Here is a 10219-nt window from a genome sequence, read left to right on the forward strand (position 1 = left end):
ATTCTCCTTTAATATCAGGTTTTCTCATCCTTAAGTAAAACAGTGCTTATATGAGATGTTTCTAGTACCCATACATAAATTATGGAAAATACAGTTTTAACAGGAAAGCTACAGACCTATTCTCATTAAAAGAGACACATTTTTGGGCTTTTCATACCTCTTTTCTGTGAAATTTAGATCTTCAATAAAATATTTTCCTTAATGGGGTGCCTGGGTGGCTCAGTCAGTTGAGCATCTGACTTCAGCTCAGGTCATGATCTTCCTAGTTCATGACTTAGAGCCCTGCATTAGGCTTTGTGCTGACAGCTCAGAGCCTGAAGCCTGCTTCTGATTCTGTGTCTCCTTCCCTCTCTGCCCCTCCCCTGCTCATGCTCTCTCTCACTCTCAAAAATGAATAAATGTTAAAAAAAAATACTGAGATTAAAAAAAAATATTTTCCTTAAACTTTATTTTCACACAATCATTACAAGCTTAATATTAATTAATATTTGTACTACTTTGGCATTTGCCCTTCACCACCCCCCCCTTTATTTTCTCTGCAAAGGTATCTATTCACTTTTCCACAAATTTACAAGTGTTTTACCTCCTGGGTCTTATCCAACTTTTCTCATTTAGAATATTTCTAGAACTGGAGATTTAGATGCTAAAAATAATGACATTGCTAGTGATTCTCTTCCTGGCAATGTGAGTTATTCAGTATGTTTAAGATTACAAACCAATATACTTTTCTTAGGATAAAATGCTTACTCTGTATTTTGCTGGTTTTATTTTCCATTCTTGATACTTTTCTCCCCAAAACTACTAAAAAAAATCAGACTTAAAAATAAAATTTCTTCTTTGACCCTAGGTCTTTTTCTACATTGGAAATAATGAAGATAAACATTTATATAATTATAAATTTGTTCCTTGTTTTCATGATGGAGGAATTTAACTTATAATTATCACAATTTAATTTATAATTCTCACATGTGGTAATATAATATTTCCAAAAGTTACAGTGAAAATCTGTTTGGGGTCATAACGTATGCGAAGATGAGAAGCACTAAAAAAATGAACATTCTTTATTAACAAAATTATATCACACAAATCAAGTTGTTAAACAGTGTTAATGTTCAGTATTACTAATGAGTTTAATCTTCAAAGCATTTTCTGTAAAATAATTGGTTCTCAGCCATCCACTGAGGGCAGAAAATATCTCCTATCCAAGTCCAAAGGCCAGTGACAAAGTATGGAGTTTTATTACCATGTCTTTCTTGTCCTTCAAAACACTTGAGGGTATGCACAAACACACAGAACCAAACAAATCATCTTCTTCTATAGAGCAAGGTAGTTAATTCATTCTTTGTAGAGTATTTACATTTATTAAACGGCACGGTGAAGTTTGAGAATGTTTGAGAAATTAAGAGAAAATAGGTAAACATTTATGTTGACATATTTATTTAGATAGGACTAAAATTTGTAATTGGCCCTACATTATAATTAAAATTTTGAGTCATGTGATGTAGGGAAATGAGACGTGAGCTAGAATTTGGATCATGACCTGAATCAAAATCAAGACTTGGATGCTCAACCGACCCGGAATTTTTTAATTCCTATTATATGCCAGATGTTGTAAGAGTGTTAGTCTGTATTCTAACTTGAGATTTTCTATCTCTTGATTTTCATGATGAGAGTATGTTTGCATGCTTCATGAAGGTCAAGACCATTGAGACTTGGACTGGGAATCAGGAAAATGATGAAGGCAAAGGATGAGAGAAGACTGAGTAGAATCTATCTGTTTCTTTACCTTCAGGCTTAGAAGTTAAATAAGTTAATTTGGCTCATATTTATTGAGTGTTCATTTCCTGTTTATGCTGTGCTAAACATTTTATTTCGAATCTCACATTTAATTTTTGCAACAACCCTAAGAAGTAACAGATAACGAACTTGTCAGGATAGCCTAGCTATTAAGTGGTAAAGGTGAAATTCTTTTTTATTTTTAAAGTTTTTTTTTTTAAATTTCCTTAATGTTTATTCATTTTCAAGAGACAGAGAGAGACAGAGTGCAAGCAGGGGTGGGGCAGAGAGAGGGAAACACAGAATCCGAAGCAGGCTCCAGGCTCTGAGCTGTCAGCACAGAGCCTGATGCGGGGCTCAAACTTACAAACTGTGAGATCATGACCTGAGCTGAAGTCAGATGCTTACCTGACTGAGCCACCCAGGGGCCCCAGTAAGTGATAAAGGTGAAATTCTAAAACAGGCAGGAAGACTTTAGAGAGAAAAATTCATTTCATAGACTACTGACAGGGCCATCTGGTCCAACCACAAATTCCAAGTTTTTCAAGACATGCACTTTTATTTTATTTTTTATTTTTTTGTTAAATTTTTTTCTAGCTTTTTTATTCAGTATTGACAGAGAGACAGAGCGTGAGCAGGGGAGGGGCAGAAAGAGTGGGAGACACAGAATCCGAGGCAGGCTCCAGGCTCTGAGCTGTCAGCAGAGCCCGACACGGGGCTTGAATCCACAAATGATGAAATCATGACCTGAGCCAAAGTCGGCCGCTTAACCGACTGAGCCACCCAGGCACCCCAAGACATGTACTTTTAAAGGCTCCTGAGATTAAAATAACTTCCAGAAATGTCACTCTGTAACATAAAAGTAAATATCTGATTTTTCATGGTAGGTCAAAGTAAATGACAGCGGTTGAAGTCCTAATTGTTATAAGCACAAGGTGCCCCATCACAAGTGGAATTTTCCTTTACTTCTTCAGCAATCGAAAGGCATCTGTAAAGGTAAATTGCCAAATGCAGTAACAAGTAAGAGGCAAGTTGTGGTCACTGGTACTAACACTTTCTTTTCCAAGTGAATTTTAACCTAAAGAGGTAATGCATGATAGTCAAGGAAAGCAAGAGACATTCAGGATTTTTTCTATTATTTTTTCTCCATTTTAATATTGGAATTTAGATGAAACTCCAGAAAGATTTTATTTTTAAAATTTATTTTTTGATCCACTAAGTTTTAAGTGGATTATGCAGATCTTTTTATTGATTATACTGATGTTGCCTTCTTGGCCAAACCACTATTAAATGCATTATCCAAATGAACTATTTCTGTTTAGAATGGCAATTTGTATTACTTCCAAATTTAATAGGCCTCTTGTATGTATATTTGCTTTAGAAAGTATAAATAATTTTCTCTAATGAAAAAAATGTTAATTTTCTGAAGGTGATTTATTTGTCCTACCTTCTGAGATTTTTTTTTTGAAGCTAATGTGTTGAGATAAGAAGAAACAAGGTATTACAGCATTACATTCTGGGGATCCTTAGCTCAAACCATCTTATTTCTCTTTGATGATAACAGAGCTAGAGGTAACCATGAAAAAGACCATTTTACTTGTTTCATAACAATTGTAGAGGACCCCAGTGATAGTATCCAAAGCCTTTTATAGTTAGCTCACTTTCATCCTTGACTTTTATGTTATCACTGCATTATTATTTAAATGAGGTCATGACTTGTACTACATCTGAATGAAGGTACTTGGTCAGAGAACAACTGAGGAAAAGAAATAGAAAAGTAGGGCTAGTAGTTGCTTCCTCATCATGGGTTTTCTGTGTGCGTGTGATGCTTTTTAATAGTATCTATCTATCTATCTATCTATCTATCTATCTATCTAGATAACACATTGTTATAACCACTATTAAGATTTTAATGAAACATTAGGAAGCATTTTGAAAGCTCATCAAATATTTGGCTTTAAAAAAAATGTAATTGAGGGCTCCCCTACCAACCAAGTTTACCTCTGGTTCTGACCTAGAAGCCCAGTCTCATAAACACTTGGCATAGTTAATCTATATGTCATGGGATAAAGCCAAGAGAGTCTGACCACTCTTTCCTTCATGCAGAATCACTGACTGTTGAATGACCAGACAAGTCAAGGCCAAAATATCCACACTGTGCCTGAATAAGCCAGAGTTAGTATTCACAATAACTAATTTAAGTAATTCATTGTCAAATATTTTGTCCTCCTTCTCTGCTAAGTCATCTTTGATAACATGAAGCTGAACCCTCTCCTCCTCTACTGAATTCGGGAGATTGGACTCTGTGACTAAAGCAACAAAGATTATTAATTGATCACAGAGCTCTTGGTGTCAAGGATCCCTCATTGGCTCCTCAATTTTTTTCAGAGTATGATGGGAACTATTCCTGATGAGGCCAAGAATGAGCAAACAAGAAGAACAGCTAGCAAACTATGCAAAATCACAATATAGATTCATTTTGAATTCCATGTCAAAGAAAGTTTGATAGACTTGAGTCTTTAATATTGGTATGCTATGTCATAAGCATGCATTGTCAGTTCATACAAAAGCCAAATGTAGTTTCATTTAAAATCAAGATTACTTAATATATTTCATATTTAGAAAAATAGTGGCAAGAATTGTTTTTTTTGATGTCTGTGGGAAGGTTTTCATGTGATTCTTGAGATTCTTTTTCAGAGGTTATAAATACAGTATTCACTTACATCTTGTTTTGGTTGGCAGCACGGACATCTTCCACCCTAGAACCCATTCACAGTTAAAGCAAGACAGAACATGCATTTCATATGAGGAACAATATGATTGTTACAACATTGAAGTTGGAAACCAATTTAGCACCATTTCTACCCTGAAACATTCACTGAAATTTATTGAAAAAGCAGAGACTCTTAGAATTGGTTGGTACTCACAGAACACAAATCAAAATGTACATACTTATGATATATTGAAAACCATAGATTTCTTTTGATTCTATGTTCTAGTGACTTTGTTTACTCCAGTTGCAGCATTGTATATGTTATAATGCAAATTACTCACTATAACACTAATGTTTCTATTGGAAATTATTTTTGAAAATTCATAAATGTCTTTGCCACTGCAACCATATTGATGGGAGTTGGGGTTTTAAAAATGCCTCTACCTATAAGGGTTAATTTACTGGAAACAACTGATTCGTGTATTGGCCAAGAAAACAATGCAAAAACTTCATGTGATATTTTTAACATCATTATGCTAAGTAGTACTTGTTTGCTCTTTTAAAAATCTAATCCATGCCTAGCAGATCATTTCTTTCTACTTAAAGAAAGGTATTGCAATGTGTAATATAGAAATTTTGTAGGTCCTGTTGACCTATTACCTGATTGCTGAGAGAATGTGTGAAAATATTTTAACTTTGACTTTAGGGTCAATTCTGGAACACTTGGGATCAAAATTTGATTGCTTCTGGGAGATTTGTGATGATTATCACTTTATTTAAAATTTGTTCACAAGAAATAATCATTTTAAAAAGTGAATTGGCAGGTGGAAGATTCTAACCCAAAAGAATTCTGGGTTTCAGCACAATAAACTGTATTTCATCAGGGAGGATTATTTTGGTTTTTTTCACACTTTATTTAAATGTGAATATTTTTTCATGATACAGAATAAAATGTGCATTTTATGGAACTTGTTTGAATTGTGTCTTTGTTGAAAATAATTGTTTTGAATTTGGTTTAATAAATGAGAAGCTCTCCATTACAAAAATATGAAGCAATGGATTCAGAGAAAATAATTTTGATATATTAGCTTTGATAATATTATTTTAAACATCTATTTTTCCTGTAATAAGTTGTAGTGTAATGCTATAAGCAATAAAATTAGTGTCACATCAGAAGTTAAAATTGTAACCCCCTGCAGTATATTTGTTTAAAGTAAAAGATTTCTCTTTTCTGTTAAAGACAGTGATAAAAACTAGATAGAATTTTGAAGAAATTTTTATTTTAAAATGGGATTTCTTTTTATATTTCTAAATTCTTTTAATTTATCAAAAACATAATTATTTTCCTAATATTATGGGTTTATCCCAGTTTGTGAAATTAAGAAGGTTAGAATGTCCATGGAAAAATTGAATGCTTCCATATTTTAGAAAATCCATAGTTTGCCACTAGCCCTTGAAGCATTAAAAGGCGAGAGCGAGATACGTAATATAGGAAGGCTGTTACATGAGGCCTGCAGATTTTTTCTAATTAAAGAAACACAGGCTTAAGGGATGGATTTTTGGACATCACTGAAGAGTTATTTATATCTATTGTTTCTCTGTGCAATATAGCATTTTGATTAGAGGACAACTAAATAAAACTTTGTCTTTGTTATGCATATATGAAAGTGTATTTATAGAGGATAGATTCTAGAGTGAGCTGTTGTTTATAAAGAAGTCAGGGATATGAAGATCACACATAATTAAATGGATCAATACACAAATTATTGGTAATTAACACCTCTGTTTTGCCTTTTTTCCCCTCTTCTTTCCTTATACACACACACACACACACACACACACACACACACACACATACACACAGCAATCAATTACAATCCCTTCTTGTAAATTCTGTGATAATACATCTACTGAGAAAGATACCAACTTTCAAACATGATAAAACATATTACAGATTTGGATAAGTAAACACTCAAGTGCCAAATACCATTAAAAGGAGGAGGAGACAGACATTTCTGTGCCATGGGCTATTCTCTCCTGAGAGTGTGATGCAGAATGAATGCAAATGGATGGTTGAGACCCCAACCTTTGGTCAAGAATTCTTGCATCAAAATGCTTCTATTCCCAACCATCAGGGAAGGTTTGCTTTAAGATCACTGAAAACACCCAGTTTCCCTATATCAGCTCGGATCCTTTTTTTTTTTTTTTTTTTTTTTAATCTAAGCAAGTTAGAACAATGTGCTTTAACTGGATTAAATAACGATGTACCCTGTGTGAACAATCTAGAACTGACAGGCATTTTACAGATGGCAGAGACTTTGGAAATGAATCAGCAGCACACCTATTTTGAGAAATGAAGAAACTAAGAACTGGAGAGGGTAAGTGATTCTCCAAAATTCTATGTACAGTTGGTAGAGGAGCTGGACTAAGATTCAGTTGTCTTGATTCCAGGTCCAGTGTTTCATCCTCTATATTACATTGCTGTAGGCGGTTTCCACAGAGCAACACGTGTACACACACGTATTTCAGCTACTGCTACTGAAGATGTTGCTGGACTCATCTCTGGGTGTTTCTGAAAGGACAGCTGTATGTCCAACTATGCTATTTACATAAAGGTCTTTGCCCTTTATTTCATTTTTTTAAAACCTGAAACAACGGAATCTCACAAAAAGTGTACTCTCCATATGATACTAAGATTGTTATTTACGGGGCCCCTGAGTGGCTCAGTCAGTTAAGCGTCCAACTTCAGCTCAGGTCATGGTCTCATGGTTGGTGGGTTCGAACCCCGCAATGGGATCTGTGCTGACAGCTTGGAGCCTGGAGCCTGCTTCGGATTCTGTGTCTTCCTCCCTCTCTGCCCCTCCCCCGCTCATGCTCTGTCTCTCTCTCAAAAATAAATAAACATTTAAAAAAAATTTTTAAAAGATTTTTATTTAGTATAATGTAGTCACAATACTCTGTACACCTAAAGTTTTAGAATCATATTTAAATACATCATCAGTTTGTTGTATCTGGCTAAAGCTGCACAATTGTGTCAGAGGTCAAGAAGACTGAAAAAAAGATTGGCTGGATGCAGACCACCCCAGATCACTCACTATGTGAGGAACAGAAACTGGAACTTCTGGGTGTCTTTTCTCCTGTGGGCCCATGTGGGTGCATCAATCACTGCTTTCCATCTCATCTGATTCTACTGTCTTCTAGTGTCCAACCTTAAGTCTTTGTGTGTGTGTGTGTGCATGTCTTTGGGGAGGACAGTCCTCTTGGTTCTTAGAATCCACTGGGACTATTCCCATAAAAAGGGAAAATAAATGTCTATGGTCACGGTTTACAAATAACAACGTTCAGTCTGGTGAGTGGTGGGTGGAGAAGTGCTAACATTTCCTCACCTGGAGTCATTCAACCCATTAACAGATATTGCTTCATTGTATGATATGGTGATCACACTGACCATGACCGAGGATGTTGCAGCAAATTCAGCTGCACCCAAATTGTGGACCTTTGGATTGTCTTTCATAGCTGTGAATATCCTGTTTTAAAACCAACCTGATTCTCTTGAAATTCTTCATATTAATGACATTTGAGCTATTTAATTTATTGCCTAGCAGGAATTCCAGGAACAATATCCAGGATTAGACAGGGAAGGATTTCAGCTCTCTCACGCCTTCTTTAAATTGCCATTATCTCCACTTTTTTTTTTTTTTTTTGAGAGAGATTGGGCACATGTGAGTGAGGGGCAGAGAAAGAGATGGGGAGGGGAGAGAGTGAGAGAAGCAGGGCTCACCCTAAGTGGGTTCATGTTTTTACGATGTGGGGTTTGTGTTCACCCAAAGCGGGGCTCATGCTCACCCGAAGCGGGGCGAACTCACCTGATGTGGGACTTGAACTCACAAACCATGAGATCATGACCTGATGCTTAACGTCTGAGCCACCTAGGCACCACCAAGGTCTCCATTCTTAACACCCTCCCCCCAACTCTTAACAACACGGGCAAGGAGAGAAGGGAAGAGATTTTCAGTCCTTATTCTTTTACTGCTGCACACATAGCCTGTCTTCTGCTCCCTATAGTTTGTCACTGCGCCCGAAGCAGGGGGAGGAGAAGAAATACCCTGCAGGTGACCTGAAACTGCTGGGGCTCCCTGCCTGACTATGGAAAAAAAGGGAGGACTAGAGCAAGTTATCCAGCAATCACCACTGAGTCCTCTGAAAGGTAGTCTTAGAGGAGGGAGGGCAGGGAGGGGTTCTGCCTTTCAGCACAAGAGCAGCAAATAAGACACTTCTGTGCTGGTGGAGTTGCCAGGAGCCCCTCCCTCCTTCCTTTCCTCTGCTAGTGGAGACTTTATTCTTTGTGTAGCCTAAAGTAGGTTGGGACCAGATCAAATGAGATAATAGCAGTGAAAGTTCTTTGAAAAACATAATGGCTTACACAAAACTTGAGGCTCTTTTTATTTGCCATTGATTTTCCCAGGAGTCAAGAATAGATTCCAGAACTTACTGAGAAGGAGTCATAAATATTAATAACACACATTGACACCAGCTCCCAGTGAGGTTCCAAATTTTTCTCACTTATATATAGAGAAAATTGGACATGATTATAGTATGTTCAGCCATGGCTAGCAGCTGGAGTGTTTTTATTTCCTTGTCAACCATAAAGGCAAGCACAAACACTACATATACCCACTCCTGTGCCTCACCCCACTTCTAGAAACAAAATATTTAAAAAGGACTCTTTAACATGTAGGCTATATCGTAAGTATAGCCCTAGCTTCATTAACCTGAAATTCTTAAGAAAGCAGTACTATTTGAATTTTTCACTTTCAGAATCAGTTATCGATATCTTATGAGATTTCTGTTACACAGATAGGAATTAAGTACTGTTTCAGAGTTCTTCCTGATTTATGATTTAGAGCTGTAAGATAAATTCTCAAAGTTAATGTTAAAGCAATAAAGAGGTTTCTAGATGTTGAATTAGTTTAGCACTCTCACCCAACTTATTTAGATACAGGTGAGAAAATAATGCTGGAGTTGACAATTTAAAGTGTTTATGCTAAACATAACACAAGACCAAAATTCAATACCAACAATTTTATCATCCCCATCAAGCCTCCCATCTAAACTCTGACAGGATGTTTGTACTTTTTATAGAACTCCAATTGTTGTGTTTCTGCTGCTATTGTTACTGATATAGAACCAAGATTCTTACTAATTTGTATATTGTATGTATATGGATAGATGGATGGATGGATGGTTGGATGGATGAATACACAGGTAAGTAGAATTATCTGTCAGATAGAGTTCTAGTTACTTTCACATAAGATGCTCCCAATAAGCCCATAGACAGACAAGGCCACAGGCTCTGGGTGACTAAAAGCCTTTTCTAAGCTTGCATAACTAGAATGTCAGAAAAAGTTTTCAAACCCAGATTTCTGACTCCAAGTCCTGTTTTCTTTGCCTCAAAGTAACTGCTGGATATGCATTAGATACCTGGTTTTCATATCAGCATTTGTAGAAATGAAACATATTAAAATTATTTTGGGGAGGACTCTTGAGTGGTTCAAACTATCACCTGATCACAGAATTTCAAGGTTTGGTCTTATGTTAGTCCTTAGGCAGGAGAAAATTCTAAGATTCACCTTCATGTATGTCTGCCTATTCACAGATATGAAACATTGCAATTCATGGCATCACCTTGGTTTTTTCCCTTTGCACAATGATATTTGTGGAAAAGCCCCA

Source organism: Lynx rufus, unplaced genomic scaffold, assembly GCF_022079265.1.
Source record: "Lynx rufus isolate CCGP_SWC_20201006 ecotype Redwood Valley unplaced genomic scaffold, mLynRuf1.p SCAF_17, whole genome shotgun sequence".
Taxonomy (NCBI): Eukaryota; Metazoa; Chordata; class Mammalia; order Carnivora; family Felidae; genus Lynx; species Lynx rufus.